The sequence below is a fragment of the Aulonocara stuartgranti genome, assembly GCF_965226115.1.
Source record: "Aulonocara stuartgranti genome assembly, chromosome: 20".
Classification (NCBI taxonomy): domain Eukaryota; kingdom Metazoa; phylum Chordata; class Actinopteri; order Cichliformes; family Cichlidae; genus Aulonocara; species Aulonocara stuartgranti.
The window spans coordinates 15,281,187-15,303,613 of record NC_138956.1 but is presented as its reverse complement, the minus strand read 5'-3'; the positions used below and the strand labels follow the sequence as shown (position 1 = coordinate 15,303,613).

The 22,427-nt window shown below is 37.3% G+C and overlaps 1 protein-coding gene and 1 long non-coding RNA gene across 5 annotated transcripts in view; one reads left to right on the top strand and one right to left on the bottom strand.

The window, feature by feature from the left end:
• Window positions 1–22,427, top strand: part of klhdc8b (kelch domain containing 8B) — a 272,795-nt gene that overhangs the window by 191,865 nt on the left and 58,503 nt on the right. The gene's annotated exons all lie outside the window — the stretch shown is intronic.
• On the bottom strand, window positions 9,993–13,090 carry LOC309696724. 2 transcript variants are annotated; one of them, XR_014273631.1, is made up of 5 exons: window positions 13,056–13,090; window positions 12,324–12,934; window positions 11,808–11,955; window positions 11,359–11,446; window positions 9,993–10,777 (listed from the first exon to the last, which is right to left on the bottom strand). It is a non-coding gene; the product is annotated as an uncharacterized lncRNA (long non-coding RNA). The 2 variants fall into 2 exon arrangements; XR_014273630.1 differs by having other exon boundaries at window positions 12,324–13,090.

The following is a 22,427-nucleotide window of genomic DNA, read 5'->3' as shown; positions in this document are numbered from 1 at the left end:
AAAAACACCACAGCACTTTACAGGAAGGGCCAGAGTCGTCTCTATTTTTTGAGGCGACTGAGGTCCTTCAACATCTGCCAGAAAATGCTGAGGATTTTCTATGAGTCTGTGGTGGCCAGTGCGATCCTCTATGCTGTTGCATGCTGGGGGAGCAGGCTGAGGGTCGCAGATGCCAACAGACTCAATAAACTAATCCGTAAGGCCAGCAATGTTGTGGGGATGGAGCTGGACTCCCTCAAGGTGGTGTCGGAGAGGCGGATGCTGTCCAAGATAAAGACAATGTTGGATAACACCTCCCACCCACTCCATGACATGCTGGTCAGTCACAGGAGCACGTTCAGTGAGAGACTGAGATTACCGAAAAGCACCACTGAACGACACAGGAAATCATTCCTGCCTGTGGCCATCTCCCTGTACAACGCATCCACTTAACACACTGTTTGCTGCTACAGCTACACATGTTTCTTTTCCAACTATTTATTTATGAGTGACTTATGTATGTATGTATGTATATATATGTATATATTGTACTATTCTTAGTTAGTGTATTGTCTGTCTTGTCTTAATGTTGGTTTAAAATGGAGCACTGTAACAAAAAATAATTTCCCCCAGGGATCAATAAAGTATTCTGATTCTGATTATTATATTTTTTCAGCTAATTCAGTCAGTTTACTAAAATTTTTACTATTACTAAAAAAATAAAAAAGAACGGTGCTCAATGCAAACCTGATGGAAATGATGGAGGTTTTTTTATGGCAATGTTTTATTGTACAATTATAAACTATATGACTAATTTTTCACACCCTCAAAAACAGTGAACTCACTTATATGTCTTTAATTTAAATCCTGTTCTGGGCAACGTAATCCTCCTTCTGCATTTCATCAGCTCAGTGTGAAACTTGTCAAGTAAAAGTCCAGAACAAAATTCTTGACTCACACCAACATAATATTTAACCATGTTTAGGAACTGATACTCCAACAAGAAATTAAAGCTCTTTGGGGGGTGACAGCTTATAAGTTGGGCAGTGAACTGTTCACTACAGATGTATGGGCTAATAAAATTTTAAACAGATCACTCATTATCACATTTTTTTTCTAGTCATGGGTGTACAGAAAGTCTGTGTATTACTCAAATACTAAAGAAAACTTGAGAAAAAATGATTTTGGTAAAAGATTTCTAAACTAGTTTAATTAATTCATTAGTTTTGTACGGCTGATGTTGATTTTAAGTTTAAAATCATTAACTTATTAGGGGAACACGTCCTATTTGATCTGCCACCTCCTCCATAATGTTAATGCTGAAAGCTTTACTATGCATTATATGTAACGCCCAACCATCCAAGATAACGTGGGCATTATTGTTACATGTAGAATATTTCATATCAACTTATAACTTGAAAATCTTAATTCCAGTATGTGTTTTGTGTGTGCTCAGGTGTTCTGTCAATTCCTCTTGTGTTTCAGTGGGCACGTCCAATTTTCTCCTGCATCGCTGTCATGACTGAGTATTAGTATTACATTCAGTATTTTATATCTGTCATTCCCTTTTTCATTTCTGCACCCTCGAGTGTGTCTTGCCGGTGTATTGGGATGGCTTTGCTGCCAGTATGTTGAGATTATACATCACAGGACTGGAAACAGGCGTGATTGTGGTAACCATCTAAATAACAACAACAATAACAGTGACATGTTTGTGTTTTGTGTCCTCTGAGAGCGTAGCTGTGGATATGATGAATGACACAAACATAAACATTAGCAAAGACTAAACCTGCAAGTGAGTTTAGCTCCATGTAGTTAGTTTGATTTAGAGTCTCAATGGAATATTTGGCCATATTAATTCTGTGAAAAAAAATCATACATGTGAGTGTAAAGCGAGGTGTTTGTGATTCAGGTGTTTAATAGAGGTCATAATACTGAGCTGATACTAAGCAGGTTCATTACCTGTTCATTTTTCTACAGTTACTGAAATGGTGTAATCAAGGTGATTTGCATTCAAATGATCTCTGTGTCAGCATTAAGCGCCGCTGAAAAGCAGAGCGTCACGCAGGGTTAATGGATGTTCTCTGCCAGTGACTCATTAGTGTTTGGTACCGTGTACTAAAGCTCTGTTAGGCCAGATCACTCTGGTATGGAAGAGTAAATGACAACACAACTGCTTTTTAAGTGCATGCTGCTTTGTTTTTGGTCAAGGAGTTTGTGAACGTCACAAATGTGCTAACCTACTGGCTGAACTTTAACCTCCTAGGACCTGGTGTCCATATATGTGGACATCACATTTGGAGTTATTTAGAAAAAAAAAATCTGGTAATTCTTTGTGTTTACATTCATCTGGTCCCAATATGCCCAAATATCAAAGAGAAATTAAAAGTGCATGCTGTGGAAGAGTTCGGGTCTTAGGAGGTTAATTATGATGACAAGTGCAATGGCTCTTCCTCCTTGATTCCATCAAAACATATGAAATAGGCTATGTGTGAGTTAAATGGGACCTCATTTTAGCTCAATACTTTTATTGTTGGACTTGATAAAAATAGCTTTGCATGATTAATAGTTAAAATCAATAGTTCGGACTTAGTGTAGCTCCTCATTTCATCCTCTGTTGAAAAACAAGCAATTTTAGCTCCTTTTAAGCAAACCTTCCTCTGATTGACTCAACGGGTTTAAACATATATGTATGTGGGTGGAGCTTCTGTGCTCACAGCCAGAGCTGTATAGCCAGAGCTGTATAGCTAAAATAAACAAATTAGTAATATTTCCCACGTGTGGGACTAATAAAGGTTATCTTATCTTATCTTATCTTATCTTTGACATCATAGAGAGGCAAGCATTATAAAAACAAAACAAAAATATCATATATAGTACAATAATGCAATATCCGAACCAAAGGGATGGCGACTGAAAAGAGAAGAGAAAAAGAAAATGGTATATTTATCCATTGCATTATTATCTTACTTTTTTCACAACCTGAATATATTTTGTGAGTTCTAGTAAAGCTATAGCTTTTACCTTAAGTAGGCTAATTATTTTTGCTTTATTGTTGTGAGACTTAAACAGGAAAAACCACACTTAAGACTGCTGAAAAAGGTAGTCAGGATAATTAACCCTCTGCTCAGCAGTCTCCAGTCCCACTGCTGTGTGAACAGCTGTTTAACTGGGCTGATAATTAAAAGGGAAAGAGAGGCCTCAGACATAAGGGAAAATTACTTTATTTTTTTCTTGACACTCTGCACAGTGTGGCTGTTATTGTAGCTCTTATTAAGGAGCAACAGTAATTGTGGTGTTACTGAGAAATGCCAGATAAAACAGTGGTTGGAGACCACGTCATGAATTATTGTTATTGTGTGCAAAGAACGTACAAGCTCATTGCTTGTACATTGAAATGGTTGCTTTGAAGACTGGGGCCAGGTTGGTGACCACTGTCAGTTGACATCTTGAAAATGGCTTTGGCCCATTTAGATGGCCATAAGACAAAGTCAGTGTGCAGGCAATTTACAATTGAATGGGTTCAAATTGACAATTCCATGCAAATTTGTTTGTGTTGCTACAGTGGTTAAATGTGATAAATTAGTAATAACTGTGTATCGGTTGATTTCTAGATACAGTGCACAGAAACAACAATTAAACACAAGTTCATATAAACTATTTACATTCATCCAGAACACATTTCAGCCAGAAATTGCTCCACAAGTAGTGACTGAATTGCTAAAGGATGGAAATCTAAGTGCAAACTGACGTAGGTGCTCAGCAACCAAAATATCGACATTTGAGTTTGTTATTACAAAAAAGTCTTTTGCAGATGAATTGCACTTATTTGTGGAGACTGACCCAGATTGATTGCAACATGTTGGCAATATTTCTACGTTTACACTTTTTTCTGCATTAGAATTTCTTCACCAGTAGAGTCCACTGCTATCTCTGGCTTCAAAAAAATATTGAGAAATATCCTCAAAAACCCTGTGTGTTGTATCTACCATGTCAACCAGGCCCCAGAGTTGATTTTATGTTTTCTGTCTGTCTCTTTTCTCATCTTAGAAGTCATACAGGGTTGTTTGGCTGAAACTTACATAAAAGTTAATATGAATTCAGAGTACATACAGGCAGCAAACCCTTAATCCCACCTTTCTGCAGAACTGTTTCCCAGAGATGCCATGTCAGTCAAGCCCACCCTTCTTTAGAGGGTTACGAGTCAGAGCTTTGATCTGCCAGCAGATTGTATGTAGTGGGAATGTTCTGTCAAGCCATCTTTCAGATTTATTTCTTCCTCCCTCTCCTCTTCCCCTGTTCCCATTGATTAGGATTCATAGCAAAGATCATCCATTAAAGCAAAACATTTGCAGAAATTTCAATTAAATATGCATCTGCCCAGTGGGTGACTGTTTTATAAGCAGAACTGGCAGTGTGGGATAACCTGGATTTGTTGAAACCAATCTTGGTTTCACTGTTGTTGAATCAAAAATGTAAAGGTATTTAGAGGGTATTAAAGGGAGACGCCACAGGAGAGTTGGGAAATTTATGACCATGAACCTACTTGCATCATGAACATTTCTTCTTTTACAAGCTCATGTCTAAATATCCTTTGTCTATAGCAGTAAACCCTAAATGTGTACTCTGGACATATCTTTACAGTAAGAAAAGAAAACATCATGTATGGAAGTGAAATATTGCCAAAACTTATCAGTCCATGAACAACATTTTATTCCTGTCTCACTTTACTATCCATTTATGAGATTAAATCAGTCAATTTTGATGTGTTCAATGGAAAATATAAAAGGGACAATATCACTGTAGACCTTTTTCATAAATGCTTTTTCCTCTAGTTACATTTTATTGTTAAGAATAACACTTTTTAATAGTTGTACATCAATTGAATGGCATAATAATAACTTGGCTTGAAGGACCTTAGAGGTTATAGGTCTTTACAATGGTGAATCAGTGGCATTCAAAATAAGGCATAAGCATATGGCATAAAAAGGTAACTTCAGTTTTATTATCATGTAGTAATTTAGTCTTGCTTGTTCTTGTCTTGGGTTTACACGACTGGTGTGTCCCATCATGGTGTCTTGATGCATGCTCAATCATCCAGGTAAGTAAATCTCCAAAAGTTGATTCTGTTAATCTGGACGTAGAGAAACATTTCGTCACTCATCCAAGTGACTTCTTCAGTCTCAGCTGACTGCAGGTTTCCACAATCTTTTAAACAGTACATTTGCATAATGACTGAAACCAGCGCACTGAAGGAACAATGGGCTGGGAGGTCAGTTCCTTAATCTTAATTATGGAAATTTTCATGACCATTGATCAACAACCACCGACCAAAACCCACTGATCAAAGACCACTGATCAATGGCCATGAGACCATCTCTGAATTGAGGAGGGGGCCTAAAGGTACATCTTTCACCATCTTACAGTGCTGTGATTGCAGCCATTCCCCAACTCTCTGTGAATGGTACTCATGGCCATTGATCAGTGGGTTTTGATCAATGAGCAACCATCGGTGGTTGTTGATCAATGGTCAATTTGCAGAAACTGAAGAAGTCACTTGGATGAGTGATGAAACGTTTCTCCCACAAAACGCTACGTCCAGATGAACAGAATCAACTTTTGGACATCATGGTGTGTGAGTAGGTCCCAATGTCAAACCAAACACAAAATAGTGTCAGCAGCACTGTCAGCTTAAACACAAGCAAGGCAAAAGCTAGAGTTATATTTTATTGTAAGTATTAAAAAGTTTTAAGTTAAGGTACTTTCAGGATCAAGATAAAGTTATGTTTCTGGATATCCATGGGTGCATGTTAGTATGTCCCAGTGAAGAGCAAAACACAAACTCACTCACCTAAACTCAGATATGCATAAACTCAGATATTCAGGTATGACTTTAATGGAGGAGATGGAGAGAAAATGACACAGATTGAATTTTATTTCAAAATACAAGCTGTCATACCACAAAATAATTTAGTAAGGCTGCCAGGGGTTGAATGGCTGCATAGGCCTGGCATTAACACTTAGTTAGCTGGTTAGTAAACTATAGCTAGTCAGAGGAGATAAAACCAATTACTTACATGTTTGACTCTCCAAACCCCTCTTATGTACTTTCACTCTGTTAGTGTAAGTCCAACAGGAAACTGATGTGGCTTTTAAAACTACAAATCATTGGATTTTTATTGGAATCCAGTGAGTTGTTCTGTAACAGGAGTAGTTTTAGTTGGTAGCCTTGAATGAAAAGGATATTTGCTCAAGTATAAAATGCTTGTTGTGGAATTATACGCTCGGTATCATCAGCATACACTATAGTAGATGCAAATTAACTGATTTTACAACTTACTTCTGAGTCTCGTGAAGTATCCTGAGGAAACCTGGCTCTATCAAAATTTACATAACAGTAATGAAAAGAAAGCCAAAGCTTGGTGGATCTTTGACAGATGCTGCAACGAGTTGCTCTCAAACATTAGTTATTCATGAAGAGTTTGTTATCTTGCATTTGGATCATCCGTGTGTGGCTGGGTGATGATGTATATTCAGTGTCACTCTCTCCAGTTATTTCTTTTCAGCTTTTTGCACTTTCAGCCCATCCGGTCCTCCTCCTCCTCTCCTCACCTTTCCAATAGTCTCCCACTTTGCTCACTGTATGACTCATCTAAATCTTCAACTTTTATTTCTGCTGTTTGCGGCGGCTCCCATAGTCACACATATTTGGCACTTTCAAGAACGGAGAGACTGACCAGAAAGAAAAACAACAATAAAACCGGCCTCTTAAAGCATTTTAGTTAGTATAACAGAAACATGATAATAGCTGAAATATTAAGGTTTTTCTATTGTAAAATCTCTTCGTGTGCCACAGAAAAAAACAAGTTAAATCCATACAGTGTACTGAAACAATATTTTAACAAGCCATTTTACTTCCCTTGACTTTTTTTGAAATTAAGCCACTGTTCACTGTGTCTGCACCCTGTGTCAGCACTGATTACCAGGCAATTTCACAGTAATCAGCTTAACTGTTGTTGGTGCTTTTTTACTTGGAGTGCTTGTTGATTAGGAAATGAAAAGTCAAAGAAAAACAGCCACTCCATCGCTGGTGGTTCTCTTACTTCCCTCCTTCTGTTGGTGCTGATAATGAGTTTCATTAACTATTGTGGTGTTTGAGTGTTTGTTCAGGCGAGTTTAAAGTTGGTGAATATGCAACAGGTCATTGCAGTGAATTGTTTTCCTCCCACATGGTTTTCTGACCGTGCAGCATGGCAGCAAATGTGCTGCAGAGATATCCATGCACTAATTAACACACTGGCTTCACATTATATATATTTGTGAATATATAACTGATCTTCAAGCTGACAGATGCTGCAAACAACTATAATTATATGAGGTACAAAGCTGCTTTTGCAGTATAGGTATTAGATATCTGTTGTATGAAATGGTGATTAAAAGACCAGCTTACTCTTCAGACTATCTTTGGCGAGGACGTTCTGTCCCTGGGAACCTATAAATAGAGCCCAGGGAGTGCTGGTGGTGATGGTGTTCATTTGTGGATGTGCTTTTCCTCGTGTGTGTGTGTGTGTGTGTCTCTTGTTAACAGTATGATGGCAGCAGTGGGATTATGTTTAAAGATGGCAGAAAGTTCAGGGAAAATCTGCTCACCACTAAATTGAGTTGTCATTGCAGTGGGGATTCCCAGCTGTGGTCAGATGGGTTTTTAGCGTCTCAGGAGGCGAGGAGTGAGGCTTAATGGAGTAAGGAGGAGAGTAATAGAAATGCAGTGCCATATGTTAACCCATGAGCTCATGTTACCACAAAGTGAGCACAGAACATATCAGCTGCTGTGGTGCATATGGCTGTATCTCTCATTAACAGTGAATATGGCATACAGTTCCAGCATTTTCTGTTTGTAATGAATTATGTTAAATAGTCTTATTGTGACATGTCCTGTAGCAAGAACATGGCTGTAAATTTACACTTAGTACTGAGCTGAACCACTTTTGGCTTCAGAACTGCCTGAATTCTTCTTAACAGAGGTCAAACAAGGTCCTAGAAACACTCCTCGGAGATTTTGGTCCAAATTGAATGATAGCATCACACAGTTGCTGCACATTCACGATGCACATCCTCGTCCAAGAAACTAGTTTGGGATGATTGGAACTTTGTGACACGAGGAGGCTATCAGAAGATGGGTAGAGTGTGGACATAAAATGGACATGGTCAGAAACAATACTTAGGCCGGTGGTGGTGTTTAAACTATGCTAAACGGTACTAAGGGGCCCAAAGTGTGACAGTAAGATAGCCCTTACACCATTACACTGCCACCAGCAGCCTAAAGCTGCGATATAAAGAAGGATGGCTCTGTGCTTTCATGTTGTTGTTGCCAAATTCTGACCATACCATCTGAGCGTCACAGAAGAAACTGAGACTGATCACACCAGGCAACATCTTCCAGTTTTTTATCGTCTCATTTTTTTAGTCTATTTAGAATTGTAGCTTCAGTGTCCCATTCTTACTTAGACAGGAGTGCCAACTGGTGTGGTCTTCTACTGCTGTAGTGTATCTGCTTGAAGGTTTGTGCGCTTTGTGTTCCATACACATTGATTGTAATTGTAAGTAATCTTAGACTCAATATGAGGCTGGCGAAGCAGGGGCGGCAGCCCTGCAGTGACAAAAACAAGCTTCTCTTGTCTAAACTGGAGGCATTTCTTTCCATTGGAGCGGCTGTGGCTCATGAGGAAAAACAGGTCATTTATTTAATGTTAGTGGTTCAATCCCTGACTAGTCTGCATGTTGAACTGCTATGGACAAGATGCTGAACTGTACATTACTGTGATGCATCCATCAAAGTGTGAGTGTGTGGATGCTAGGTCAAAAGCACCTAGGCATATAAAAAGGCGCTTTTATGAATGTGTGTGCAGATGGGCGAAGGAAGCTTGTATAAGAAAGCGTTTTGAATGCTCAAGCAGAAAATAGAAAATCTCATTTGTACCTCCTCATCTCCTCTGCCCTCCATCTTCCTGCCTGTGACCCGGAAATCAATCCCAGTATGCAATGTTGAAGGATGTGTCAATTCTTAGAATGCTTGTCAGAGGAGCCTTCGTCAAGTGTTTACAGCTGAAGTATTTTTAGCTTCATTTTAAAAAGAGGCGTGGCACACAGCTGAAATATGCAAGCCATGGTGAGAGCAGGACTCTTTACAATACTTGTACCTTCTCATTCAATCAATTCAATTCAGTTCAATGCCATTCGGTTTTGTGTGTACACTGAAAAAAATATGTTGTTGGATTTACTTAATTCAATGGTGGACATTTGTTGCACACAGATGTTTTGCTTTGGCAGCAACTTAAACAATTGAGTTAAATTAACACAATTTATTCATGTTCAATAAACCTGTGCAATTTGTGTTGATAAAATGTGACTTAAACATGTTTTGATGAAGTAATTTGAGCTCTTGAAATATTTTAATCCTTCACAATTTTCTCACTTTATCCCAACACCATTCAATAACTTTTACCCAATACTACTTGGTCACTTAAATACTACATGTTATCTTCAAATTACATTTTGCTATTATATTCTAGTATCAAATACACAATTTTCAAATGGAGGCCTTATAACAGATTATATTGTTCTCTTCCAAGATGGTTGCTGGCATCCACCAGTAACCTTTCAAAACAAAATGTCTAATTTCACTGCATTGACAGTAGGTAAAGAATTAAACTGACATTACTCCACTACTGAATCTATATAAACCAACAGTTAAATAATGTCAGTTCTTCCGTGTTCTCTGGAATCAATCACAGCAAAGAAATTAGACTCTTTCTTTTGAAAAATGTTGGGAAAGAACAATACAAAACATTCTATTTAAGGCCTCTGACGTCAAGATTCAGTTAAACAACAATTATAACTAAACAATTTGAGGTAATGTTAGTTTCCATTAACATTAAATTAGGTTACTGAATTGGCAAACACCTTCCTATTAACATTACCCATTTTACCCCAATAACTAAAGAAATTAGCACTTGCAGGTCAAAACCTTTATTCAAGAGATGCAAAAATAACATTGATACGGTGAGTGACTGTCAAAAATTACGGCACTGATCATACTGTGACATCTTGGTTCAAAACAGCAAGCTTAGAAATATTCAACGTTCCTTACTTCAACTGAATGAAACTGAAAATACCATTTCACACGACCCATATGGGATATTTAGACTGCATAACTGTTCATGCTACATCTCTTCACTAGTAAAAGAAAGAAAAAATACAAAGAGAAATTTAAAAATGCTGCCAAACAGACAGAGAACTTGTACAGAGCAAAAGGAAAAACAAACAACAACAACAACAAAAAAACGGCTCGTCCTCATGGCAGTTGCAGTGTATATAAAAATGAACCCTGCGATCTGTTCCTGGAATTGAGCTTCAAAAATGCAGCAGAACAAGTGTGAGATTTAAATGTCTTCTCACCTAGAGCTGGTCACCTCACATGCATAACAGTGAGCTTCGTTGCAGGAGCAGTTTTGTCTTAGTTGTGAGCTTTTCTTGAGAGCTGAGTTGCTTCCAACTCCATTACCACCCTTTGAATCACCTCAAAAGTGTAGCAGAGTTGTGATGGGTAACTCATGTTGAAGGAATAAAAAAGGTCCAAACAGCATGGCTACTGCAAAGGTCACGTTATCCAGATCTTGAAGAACTACTATACCCTCGATGATGATGCCAACGTCAGAAAAGTCATTGCCTGCCGCATCCTCTGGAGACAGATGTTCATTGTGGTTTTCTCAATCTGTGCAGTGGCCTCAGTCAAGTCCTGGTTAAACACAAAACATTTCTTTAAGATTCCTTTTTAAACTCATCTCTTTTGAATCTACCAGTTCTAATGTTAGAGTAATTTAAACCAATGCAAGCAACATAGTAAATAGCTATAGCCAAAGAGTGGCCTGCCATGCTGCCATTCATGGTCTAACAGAGTTTCTAAGAGAGGGTGAAAAACATAATTTCAAATGCTTTACATTAGTTTTTCTTAGAAAGACACCGGCCCATCAGAAATCCAGGTTTTGTCACTCAGAAGATGTTAGAATTTAGACTTTCAGCCCCACAATTTGGTTAGCTGTTGGTCTTTTTTTTTTTCAAACAAAAGCTAATGTAAATACTGGTGGGATTTTCCTTTGTTCACTAGAATGACAAATTTAAAGTTTTTTCACACTGATGTGACCCCTAATACAGGGGTGGGGCCTCAAGGGCCGGCGGCTGAGTTCACTACCAGGCCTCATGTGAACTTCAAATTATTAAAGAGGACTACTGGTCCTAACTGGTCCAATGAGGATCAAGTGGATAACTAAATGCATTTTAAAATGTTGCAAAGCCACAATCTACTCATAAAACACTCACCATGAACTCCTGCACCAAGATGTTGCAATTGTCTTTCACACAGATGCGGAGCACTTTGATGAGACTCCCTTTGAGCATTAATGTCATCCTAAAGTATTATAACAAAGAAAACAGAGATTTGTGAACTTTTCAGTAGCACAGAAGAAAATGATCCCAGACCAAAACTTAAACCAGTCAACATGCAACACCAGCATCTACAAAGCAATATCAAAAGTTCCTGTTTGACATCAACTTTATGGATATATAGTTTCCAGAACATTTATTTTTTTAAAAAGATCAATTTTTCTCAGTGGGCCAGTAAATGCATGACGAAAATTATGGCATCCTTTCGGTGGAATCAGTACTCACAGGTAATAGTTGACTGTTTCAATGGATGCAGCATAAAAATCTTTTACTGACCTAATGCAATACATATACACTTTGTAGTTAAAGAATTTTAAAGTTCTTACTGTCATCATGGCAGCTACATCCTTTAGCTTTGTGCCCTGTTCCCCCGATCACTTTGCAAACACTTTCAGCAGACTGTCAGAGAGAAACTCAGCTCTGTCAGAAACCTGTAAAGGCATGGTTGGGATGCACTGGAATGCTGCATTTCATCTGAAATGACATAAAATTATTTTGAAATAACAGCAGGCACTGTGCTTGGTTAATAATCAGTAATGTTTTGTTGAATAAAAACTGTGTTTCCAGATCTTATGGGATTAAAAAAATGTTTATTTCTGATTTGCAACCCAAGAACCCACAAGTTACAACCTCATTTTAGTTCAAGTGTGCATTAATGTGAGTCCAGTAATCACCTTTCTGACAATACATACAGGTATAAGTCAAACCTATGGCAGATTTTGGATTTCTCAGTTGTATTAATAGGGTGGTCTATTTGAGTATGCATGCACCTAATAATTATAAAAAACCTATTATAATTAAGTTACAGAAACCTTAAGCGAAAATAGAATATACTTTCTTACCATAACACCTTGAACCCACAATCCATCAGCTGACTCCTGGTGAAATGCAGAATAGATGTGGTCTCTCAATGTGCATCAACAAAAACAAAAACAAAAGGACAGCAGGTGAGGGCAGGAGGGGTAGGGATGTAAGCTAGCATAATACCGCTGATGATATTAGCTAAAGCTGTTCAATGTCCAAAATCTCACTAACACCACGGTGCAGTAAATACACAATGTAACTGAAGAGTCAGTTGTCAAATCTATTCACACAGAAAACCAGATTATGTTATGAGTGCCTCGTAATTAGGTTTAATGTGATATTACGGCTCTTGTGCCAAAGACAAATTCAAATGAAAAAGCGCCAATTCTTTGATAACAGATAAAACAGCAAATAAGCTAACGGCTCTTTTTTAGCATGTTACATGGCGGCACTTTAGACGTTTAACTACATTTGGCTGAAATATGGTAAATATTAATTCAAAAAATCAAGACATACCAAAAAACGTAGAGTTGGCTGCTCGACTTGACTGAGATGGATGCATTTTTTAAACCACGATCCAAAGCCCGCGAGATGAAATCACGCGTGGTTTCACGAGATTTAACGTTGCTATCTTATTGACTTACTTCACCTGAACATGATATAAACAATTTAATACACCCTTTCTGCATATCATGTAGTTTTTACACTATATAGTTACATTTATCTTTAAAACATGAGGCAATTGTGTTAAATACATGCAAGATGCTTACATAAATCCAAGAGATGGCCAGTCCCTTTTTTTCAGTGTATACTACTAAATCATAACAACAGTCACTTCAGGGTGACTGTTGTTATGAGGTAAATACCCTAAAATAATAAAGTTAAATCTTCAACAATCAGACCCCCTATGAGCAAGCACTTGGCGATAACGGGAAGGAAAAACTCTCCTTTAACAGGAAGTAACCTCCAGCAAAACCAAGCTCAGGGAAGCACAGCCATTTGTTGCGACCAGTTGGGGATGAGGGGAGAGAAACAGGACAAAAGGCAAACTGTGAAAGAGCAGAAGATTAATAAAAACTAATAATTAAATACAGAGTGGTTTCAGTAAAGAAAGTCAAACAAAAATATATCCTGTCAAATTATGTCATATTGTGCATTCAATTAAAAGTGGCATTGTGTTCTAAGATCACAGCATACAGCTGTAGTTGGACTATAACAAAACAATTTATGTCAAATATAATATTAATTTCACATTATGTTAAAATTATGCTATGAAGCAAGAAGGATTTGTTCAAAGCACATTTCCTTGACGCCTCTCTTTCTCTGGCCTCTTGCATCGTTGGTGTCAGAGGCTAAGATGGGGTGAGGGCAGCTGAGTCGTGGAATTGTGGATGTGGAATTTAAATAAAAAAAAAAAAGATTTACCACATTGACTGCAGACACAAACACACAACCCTACTGGTCGTGTTAACCAGAGTTCAGATTCAGAAACAGGTGGACCTTAGCTTATCATTTCTGTAGTGTTGCACACACAAAGGCAGTTCTTAGTGTTGCGATAATCTCTGCAACTTAAACCCCCCTGAAAAACAAACAAACACATTCCTTACAGTCTGATACTTGCAGCACATCTATATACCTTAACTTTTTCTAAAAACTCTGTTGTCAGGCAAGTTTGAGCTTTACCTTGTTCAGTGGATGTAATCCAACATGAATGTAAATCACAGGGATGCTGAAAATATGTCCCAAGCCTAAAGGGCAAGTTCTGCTTGACATTAACTAGTATGTACAAAGTGTTGTCCAACTGTGCTTCAAGGCTCTTATAGCAGATTTTGGCAGCAATGGGTTGCAAGAATCTTTGTGGAAAGGAAAATGCTGCACTTTTTTTTACCTTTCCTTCAAGGCATCCATGGTATTACACTCATTTACATGCAAAAAACGGACACGCTTAGCTATAAAAATTTCAAAACTTGACTCAGAACTGTGACAGTTCAGAAAATGTGAGAGTAAGAGTTTCACACATTTTATTTAAAGCATATTTGCCACTTTACGTTTTTCCTAAACTTTGTTACAAAATGTATATATCTGCTTTTATTGTCATATATAGTGAATAATTTCACCTTGAAAATCAAAGATAGACTTAATAATTTACCTCTAATTTTAACTTCAGAGAGGAAGAATGCTAGTATTTCGCAGATCTGCAATCTTCTGGTTCCTCTTACAAACTGACTGTTAAAGTTCAAAGCAGGACATTCATTGTAGATTTTACCCATTTATTATCATTTCTCATCATAATGGCTTCCTTATGTTAACAAAGCAGTCTATTATATTTAACTGTTTCTTTTGTCAAAGATTCACTAGTTAGGCTCTCAGGCTGGTTTTAAAATGCCAATGAGGCCTTAATGTTTTTACAAATTCAGAAAAAAAGTTAAATTGAATTCACTTCTATGTAGAAGCTAGAGTCCAACAAAAGTCCAAACAAGGAAGAAGCAGGATGATCCAAATAGGTAATAAAAAGTAAAAACAAGCAGACGGAGCAACATGAGGACACTAGGAGGAAAAACTGACACATTGAAAATGGAGACACTCGACTATATAAACTTATGAGGACAAGCTGAACCCAGTTACCCCAAAGTAGACAAAAACAAGGCAAATGAATATACTGCCTAACAAGTCAGGATTCTGCTGTTTTGTAAACATGACCAAAAGTAGTGTTCAGTTTGACAAGTTTTGAAAGAAGACAGACAGACAGACACGCACACACGCACGCACGCACGCACGCACGCACGCACGCACACACACACACACTAAAGTAAGCCTGTATAGGTTAGCTAGTCATTAGGCTAATGTTAACTAAATCACAGAGTAGAGATATTTGAATAAAAAAACACATTTATTTTATTTACGTTCATACAGCCCAAAAAGCTGTAATTACTGATGTTACTGCTGGTTAGTTTGGTGATACATCACTTTACTGCCACTACTGGCATTGTTTTAGTAATTTATTTATATGATGATATCTGCAGAACATTATATGAGTGTTGACCTTAAGATTTGCTGTTTTGCATTTAAAGTGGTTTTATCCACATGCTACAGTCACACTAGGGGAAACTGTAGTTAGAGACTGTGACACAACCAGTGAATGAGTATTTACAATGAACTTGCAGTCTTGCCTTTTAAATGGTTACTTTGATGACCACTCAGATAGCAGTAAGGTGATGGAGTCATCTGTCGGTCTCCTTGTCAGTTTGCAGTTGCATGGGGTGAAGTTGGCAATTACATGCTGTTACATACATCTTAGAGGTTAACTCTGGCAGTTCACCACTTATGTACCATTTCAAGCTATTCATTGGACTTGAACGACTTGAATTGCAATAAATGGAAAAAATTAGATGTTCTAAAACTTTTTACTGGTAGCGTAGGTGCTTGTCAATCTTACTTTTATATAGGAATGTAACCAGAATAGAACCAGTTGCCAGTCAGTTGAGTCCCCAATTGCAAAGAGATTATTCCATCACTGAAAAAAAGGCCATGTTAGATTTACTTAATTCGATAGTGGACATTGGTTGCACACAGTTGTTTTGCTTTGGCAGAAACTTAAACAACTTAGTTAAATCAAGTTATTCATATTCAATAAACCTGTTCATTTTGTGTTGATAAAACGTGATTGAAACATGTTTAGATGAAGTAAGTTGCGCTCTTGGAATATGTTAATCCTTCACAATTTTGTCATTTTATTCCAACACTATTCAATAACTTTTACCCCAATACTACTTGAACACTTAAATACTACATGTTGTCTTCATATTACATAATGTTCAAGAAAGTCTAGAGTTTGGTTAACATAAAAATTGAACGGATCTACAACAACTGCCATCCGCCTATCTTTATCTGGGTTGCAGGGGCATAACCCTGAAGTGATAGGGTAAGAGGCAGGGTACACCCTGGACAGCTGACCAGTCTATCACATAGAGACAAACAACCATTTGCACTCACATTCAGAGGTAATTTAGAATCACCAATTAACCTAACTCTAATGACTGCATGACTTTTAACTGTGAGAGGAAACTAGAATACCCAGAGAGAAAGCATTAGCGAGATTGTGGCTTTGAACCCAGTACCTTCTTGCTGTGAAGCAACAGCGCTAACCACCACGCCACCGATCCAGGCTTAACAAAAGTAGGAAAGCTATGATTTCAAGGCTTGATGCAGAATTTTCCGTACGTTTTTGTCCTTGACAGGTTAAACCACAATAAATAGCAATAGCATACACGTGGTGTGTGTGCAGTCATCTGCCTCTTATAACTCCAGTGATTTTCCTGCAGTTTGAAATCGCACGCAATCTTGTGAATTTCCAGCAACAAACCACTCTTACTAGATTGTATCATGTCATCTCAACAAGAACAAATTAAGTTGTTGAATTTCATACAGATCCTACATGATTTATTAACGTTCAAGATAGAAACATGACATTTTTGTGTTCAAATCACAAGGTAGACTTTTTTAATGTAACAACCACCCAATTTATATTTTTCGGTATACCGAAAAAGGTAGAACCACGATCCAAAGCGCGCAAGACTGAAATCCCGTGCTGTGTCGCAAGATTTAACATTGATATATTATTGATTTACTTCACTCGAACATGATATGAACAATTTAATATACCCTCTTAGCATATCATGTAGTTTCTACACTATATGGTTACACTTTAAAGCACGAGGCAATTGTGTTAAATACAAATACATGCAAGATGCTTACATAAATCCAAGAGATGGCCAAGCCCTTTTTTCAGTGCAGTCAAACTTAGCAACATATGAGTGCGCAAGAATCAACAGTAACATCTCCATAAGTTGCACGAAGAGCTAATTGATATAATTGTTGTGATGTACTTTTATTACTTAAATTTTGAAATAAAATATCTTCTAAGTGCTGGAAGGTCCCTTGGTACCTTTTTGACATGGATTCCATCTCATTACAAGAACAAAGGCTTATCTGGTATTTATCTGTCAGAGACTCAATACATGTGCCTTTTCAATTAAGCACTTATACTAAGATAAATCATATTATTATACAATAATATCGTGCTTTCTTTTATTATGTGGAGAAAACAAACTACTGAAGCTGCCGCACCCATGCTGAATGTAGAATTTGTCACCTTGAGCTCTTTGCTAGAGTCTGGGCCGTTCAGGACAAAGAATGTGAACTAGAGAATGATTCAATCACCTGTCAGAGTCAGGGTTTCAGCAAGAGGTTTGGAGAAACACTTGACCCACTGCTTTAAGCACTCAAAGACATTCTGCACACAATGGGCTTAAACACAGTCTCTTAACTTCTCTATAGGTAAGGCTCCATCTCTTGAAAATGACCTTGTCAGATTAAAGTGATATGCACTGGCAGCTTGTCCTCAGTAAAAGTATTGACCATTAATCATAATGCAGACTGCCTTTATTGTGTACAGTATATGGCTGTGAAGGACTATTTTGACTTAAAGCTTCCAGTTCCTTATAGGCTCTCATCATGGGGTTTTGTTCTCCATGATTTTCTTTGTATGTCATGATATGAATGAGCACACCATAAACATAAACACTGATGGCTTTTTTGTAATTTATGTATTTATATATATTTGTATCTAATAATTTCCCACTGACACATACCTAATCTAGAACTGTTACAAACATTTCCACCAAATTAATATTAAATTCCATTCACTTCAGTTCTATTTTGTTCATATAAAAGAAAATGGCCAAATCATAAAAATATTACCTCAAGGCATTATTTTTTGGGGGTTATCTACAATAATACAGAGATAACCTCAATGACCTTCCCATATGACCTCCTATGAGCAACCATTTGGTGCAATAGCAGTAAGATTTGTCCTATTGCCAAAAAAGCTAACTCCAACAAGACAGCGCCAATGTCAGTGACTATTGGATCAGTTATGCGAGAAACACGTCAATGGTCATTTTACAGATTGTGAAAAGAGGTTTAAGTGTAGACAGTTTCTGATCGACAGTTTTGTTTTTTGTTAATTTGCCTAGTCACTGTATAGTCTGAGAGAGATTTTTTAATGCATTCCACATACTTTGTTAAAAAGAATATTCTCAGCAACCACATATTTCTTTACTCAAAATAAATTCCTGTGAAAGCTAATCAAGGGGAGTTTTGCATATTACCCTGACCTGTATGGAGGCCTAACTTAAGAAAGTGGTGTTTTGATGTGAGTGGGTAGGCAATGACAGAGCAGTGTTGTTTGATGAAGCACTTTGGTTGACTCTGAAATACCTTAGCAGCTATTAAATGATTGCCCTGAGATTTTGTAAAAAAACTACATACTGAGCTGTGCTGAGAAACACACTTGTTAGAAAATGGGTATTAATTATTTAGTTCAGATTTTAGCCATAAACATGGCCAATAGCCAAATGGATTAAGACAAAAAATCAAATAGACTTAAGCCTCATTACTCAGATGAGTAATTTCATAGGCGATGTTTGTGCCGGTCCTGATTTAGGAAAGCTTTCCAAATGCAACTGGTTATAATTTAAGCAAATGTACAAAAAGACCTTGTAAAAGTGTCCTGTCATTTTGACAATTTCACAATTTTACAACAATAACATCTCATTTATATCTACAAAAGACAAATTATACATAAAATATTATAATATTGTCATGTTGCCTAGCAACTGCCTGACAGTGGTCTACAATGACCCTTATTTGAATACATGCAAACCTTATGGAACCTACAGCACCAAAATACCAAACAATACTGTAGCATGAGCATGTACATGTACCTGTACTTTACCACAATATAAACCCATTAAAAAGCGAACTATGTTTCTTTCTCCACTTTTATCAAAACATAAAATAAACACAAGAAAAAAAAAGTTTACCTGATGACTATGATTAGATATTTGAGCTACAGCACTACAGTCATAGCCAGAGTTTTCTGAGTTTTCTGTATGCTCACACATGAACAAGCACATGCGGTGGGGCTAATGGACTAGCCTCTTGTTTCACAAAATAATTCAGGCCACATTCAGCTTTATCCGCACCTTAATGGTCTCTCTGGTGTGTCATGCTGTTTAGGAGTTTATGAAAGAAAGCAGGAGAAACAGAGGTGGAGAAGAGGAGAGGAAGAAAATAAATCCTTTATGTGACCAGCAGTGTTGTTCAAGTTACTTGAAAAAAGTAATCAGTAACTAATTACTGATTACTTCCCCCAAAAAGTAATCCCATTACTTTACTGATTACTTATTTTCAAAAGTAATTAATTACTTAGTTACTTTTTAAAAACACGATTTACAACCTGAATAGGTGATAAAGCGATAGATCTGTCAACCCAATTCTACTTTTTCTGCATAATCCATCATACAAAATGTAATCAAATGGAAAAGTCTCTTTTTTTAAACTTGTTTTATCCGTTTTAATCTTTTAACTTTATGCATCAAGCAAAAATTAAATTATATGCACCATTCTCTGACTTGAAGAAATTAGTTTAACATTTAAACCTATTTTCTGCACATTCCAGCACATAAAATAAAATATTTTTTGTGTTTACACTCAGTCTTTCAAATAGATGCAAGTAAAACACAGCAGAAAGTAAATAAAATCAAAGACTAGCGGTCCTTTTGCTCTATTTTCACCTGTAAAGCAGGAGTGGGGTAGGCGGAGGTGTGCTCTGGTGCAGGTGTGGCGCAGCGGTCAGTGGAAGAATCCACGAGTTTCTCTGTAAATTTCCCATTACGTCGTAGCGCACTCAGAGCTTGTTTAGGGGTTTTTTTCGCTGTAAAAAGAAGTTTTCTTCCCACGCACAACGGACACTAATGTTTTTGTCACTTTTTATGGAATTAAACTCAAAGTAAGGTCAGTACTTCCACGCTTTAAACGCTGCACGCTCATACTCTCTCCCGCACTCGATATGTGATCCATTGTTGATCTGATTGTTGTCACGAATGTCGCATTCGCTTACGTCACTGTCATGAGACATTCTCGCAAAAAAAAAATCACGGTTTTAGTAACGCAGTAACGCAGCGTTCCTACGGGAAAGTAACGGTAATCTAATTACCGTTTTTGCAATAGTAATCCCTTACTTTACTCGTTACTTGAAAAAAGTAATCAGATTATAGTAACACGTTACCCTGGTGACCAGCCTTCATAAACAGAGACAGTGAGATAAGTGTTGGCAGTAGAATATTAGCTTTATCTTTAATTATTATTTTTTCAGTCAACAGAGGCCTTAAAACAACAGCTTCTCTTCTGTTATTCAGCCAGGCCTAACTATGATATTATGCTGTGATTGCATAGACTATCAGATAGATTTGTTAGGCCTCTTGCTGATTACATCTCTTTCTATTAAAGCAGCGGCAGCAGTATAATTACTCTGTGCAAATCAGTGAAAGTTTTCCTCACTGGGAGGACAGAGGAGGCAGCAGCGAAGTTGAGTGATGACTCAAAACCCGCCAGCTGCTGTCAGACCTTTAGAACCAAATACCTGTTTTTCTTTCTCTGAATCATTGCTGTCATGTTTATACTGTGCCCTGAAAGTCCTCTCCTCGCTATTCTGTGAACAGATTTCAAGATTTCATGTTTGTATATTGGATTTTTCCTCATGTTTTTTCCCCTGTGGTCTCAGATGCTCTGCACTCTTGGAGATGTTTTTCTTTGCATCATATCATTTTTTTCATATTGGTACTCATGTAAAAATAGGTGATAGTCAAAGGGTGAGAACATACCAATATGGGTAACCTTTAACAGACAGATGGATGTTTTCAATATAAAAAATATTCCTTAAAAATATGCTGAATAGAGAGGACTTTTCACTTTGTTTTACCAGCATTAGTAAATCAGCTCAGTTGTTCTCTACTAATACTTGCTATATAGCAACATAGGTTTGGAAAAGGGATTATAGCCTCCATGGATACAAAAGCAAAGAAAGAGACTTGTAATGCAGTGGTAAATTAAATATTGTTATAGGGGCAATATTGGATCAAGGCCTGGATTTCAGGTCTGTGGTTGGAGTGTTAAGATAATTTGCTTTAATGATTTCCTGCAAAACTGTAATCCTAACCGGTTTTGCAGAAAACTCTAAATATATGGCAGGGCCTTTCCTTAAAATGCATCCATTTATATTATGGAGGTGTTTATTGTAATTCTCTCTACTGTGGTCTCCGAGCCTTCTCTCTTCGAAGGATGCAACTCGTTCAGAATGCTGCGGCTCGCCTTCTTACTGGAACTAGAAAATTTGACCCTATTACTCCGGCTCTTGTTGATCTACACTGGTTACCAATCAAATATCGCATTGAGTTTAAAATCTTGCTACTCACTTTTAAAATCCTGAATAACATTGTGCCCAGCTACCTCACTGACCTCCTCAATCTGTACACTCCTTGTCGTGCATTAAGATCATCAGGTCAATTACTCCTGGCCCAACCTAAGTTTAGACTGAAGACCAGAGGCGATCGTGCCTTTGCTTCATCTGCACCCAACCTTAGGAATAGCCTCCCTGCTTCTATTCAAGTCTTGGACTGTATCCAATCCTTTAAATCAAGATTGAAAGCATATCTATTTGACTTTGCTTTCCTGACCAGTTAATATCCTTTTAAATCTTTTAAATTTTAAACTTTTAAATCTTTTATTAAATTGTATTAAATGTATTATTTTATTATTAATTTTACTTCTGTTTTTGTTTTCTTAGCGGATTTTGTATTTATCTAACTCCTCTGGTCTGTTAGTGCCTCTATCCTGTCTGTGCTAGTGCCCGATTTGTACCCTGTTATTGCCTTATGCTGACTCTCCATATTACTGTGAAGCACTTTGGTGTGCCTTTGGGTTTTTAAATGTGCTATATAAATAAAACTGTATTGTATTGTATTGTATTGTAAATGTAGTGCAAATATGTTGGTAAAAAATTTAGGGCTGATTCTTCTGGGTAAACCAGATTGTTTTTTGCATCATCAAAACTAGACTGACTCAGTGGTGGTGAGGTCAGGGCTCTGTCAGCTATACCATCTGTTGTTTTTCTTGTCAATGGACACATGTTTTTGAGACATTGGCTTTATGTGGGGAGTCATCTCATGGCTCAAGACAAGAAAAACCATATCTGATTAAAACCCAGAGAAAAAAAGGTGTTTTATTAAAATCAAAACATG